This window comes from Mus pahari, chromosome 2 (assembly GCF_900095145.1).
Source record: "Mus pahari chromosome 2, PAHARI_EIJ_v1.1, whole genome shotgun sequence".
In the NCBI taxonomy this organism is placed as follows: domain Eukaryota; kingdom Metazoa; phylum Chordata; class Mammalia; order Rodentia; family Muridae; genus Mus; species Mus pahari.
In genome coordinates this window covers 143447156-143449760 of record NC_034591.1, presented here as the reverse complement: position 1 = coordinate 143449760, position 2605 = coordinate 143447156, and positions in this window count along the sequence as shown.

Genomic DNA, 2605 nt, shown 5'->3' with positions numbered 1-2605 from the left:
AAAAAAAAAAAAAAAGAAATGGAAGGCAGATGCCCTTCAAGTACACTACACCCCCAGGTCCTTGGCACTTAGGTTTGGATTGCTACCTTTTGGTTAGGTGGGCTCTAACACTTCTAGGCTAGGGGGTCGGAGAGCAAAGGACAGGAGTTGGAGGGAGGCAAACTCACCTCCAGCCCAGGAAGCAGAAGAGAGGGGAGTGAACCAGGTCCTCCGTTCACCCTGGAAAGTGTACCCCCAATGGCCTAAGGGTCTACCACCAGACTCCGCCTCCTAGGGTCACTTACTCACCTCCCGATTGCCCAAGCTGGCATTAGCCTTTCTATACAAGGCTCTTTGTGCACCAGTCAGCATTAGCATCGAACTACAGCTGTGCATGGGTGTCTTCTTGGCCTGTGACCACCTCTTAGACTCATCTGTAGTTTAGAGGGTTCCTGGAGACTCAGGACAATCTGCATACTCACACGAGTCCCGTGACTCTCCAGCATTTCTAGAATGATGATTCGCCAGCAGTTCTAATTGTAAGCTGGGAGCAAGAAGGCTAGTTTGAAGGGTGGGGGGGTTGGCAAAAAAAAAGAGCCAGGAATTTGATGCTGTGAGGGCTGGCTAGATGGTTTAGCAGGTAAGGGGGCTTGCTGCCAAGCCTAACACCCCAAGTCTGATCCCTGGGGCCAGTTCCCAGTGGTTGTCCTCTGATGGCCACATGCACAAAAGAAATAAACTGGTAAATTGCTACTAAATGTTGCCTGGTTTTGCTCTTGGTCTATTTTATATTATGCTTAGCCAGGTATGTAGGTATTAAGAGAGTGTCGTGGTCACCTTTCCTGTTGCAGCAGTAAAATGCCCTGATAAAGCAATTTAATGGGAAAGGATTTACTCGCAGTTTGAGGGTACGCCACAGTGAGGTGTCTTGGAGGCAGGAGCCTGAGAAGCTGGTCACACCGCATCTGCAGAGATTAGCTATCAACATCCCACTTAGGGCATGCCCCTCCCCTCCCACCTGCTCTCCATAATTCTTCCCAGACATGCCTAGAGGCTGACCCACTCCAGATGATCCCTCGCAGGCATGGCTGGTGGCTCATCTCTTTGGTGACTCTAGTAAACATGACGAACAGATACATACAATTGATAGAAATGATATTTGAAAATGACACAAAGTCTACTCCTACCTGCCTTTTTCCAGTCAATCATCTCCAGGCTTCTCTTTAGCCTATATCTTTTATTTGTGTAATCATAAAAATATGTCTGTAATTTTCTACCCTTTGTGCTCCAAAGGTAGCAGCATGGTATATACTTGTGGCTTGCTTAGTCCCTGGGTTTCTCTGTGTAGCCCTGGCTGTCCTGGAACTCACTCTGTAGACCAGGCTGGCCTCGAACTCAGANATCCGCCTGCCTCTGCCTCCTGAGTGCTGGGATTAAAGGCGATATAGTTCTACTAGGCATGCTGGCTCAGACCTATCTTTCTAACATGGGAAGACTGAGGCAGGAGACTCATGAGTTTACTGCTTGGGCTACAAAGGGAGAGCCTGTCTTGAAATTTAAAAAGAAAAAAAGTTCTTTCTTATACAGTTTAGGCTACATACTGATCTAGTTTCTGGTTTTCATTTTCCTTAGGTTTTTCTTTCCCTTTTAGCCCAATTTATTTATTTACACATTCATTATGATTTTCTTTTCTTTTCTTTTCTTTTCTTTTTGGGAATTGAACTCAGGACCTCTGCTCACTCCGGCCTGATTTATTTATTATTATATGTAAGTACACTGTAGCTGTCTTCAGACACACCAGAAGAGGGTGTCAGATATCATTACAGATGATTGTGAGCCACCATGTGGTTGCTGAGATTTGAACTCAGGACCTTTGGAAGAGCAGTCAGTGCTCTCAACGGCTGAGCCATCTCTCTAGACCCTCATCATGGTTTCCTGAGACCTGGTCTTACAGATCCTATGCTGTCCTTGAAGTCCTCAATGTAACACAAGACGACCTTGGGTTACTGACCCTCCTGCCCCCACCCCACCCTCAGGTGGTGAAAGTACCAGCATAACAGCAACCTGGCTGTGCAGCGTTGGGGTCAAAGCAGGGCTTTGAGCATGCTAGGAGCATGTTGCCAACTGAGCAATATCCCCACCCCTCCCTGAGAACAACTCTTTACAATTCTACATGCATATTCTCTAGAAATACCAAATTGTTGTCTCAAGCTATTGCTAGTCTGATGATGTAAAGAATGAGATTGTTTGGCCAATTGTTCCTGTGTAAGGCCTCTAACCTTCCAAATCTGCTATGGCATTGCCCTCACTAAGGGGTCCAGGTAATCCAGTATGAGCTCTTAAATGACCTACAAAATAAGGAACTGTACGTTTTCTTAGATTTAGTTGTATTTGCTTAAATAATTGCAAAATTTGAGGATTAGCAGTATCCAAAAAAGGAACAGTTTCAAGTAGTTGTAATCCATGAGCTATATACTGGCTGTCAGTATACAGATTAAAGGCTTGATTTTTCAGCATTTCAGAAACCGCAGCTACAGCACATAGTTCAATTATTTGTGCTGAAGCAGGGGGAAATTCAAGAGAATGAACATGTGATCCAATCGCATATGCTACCTTCCTATTAGAT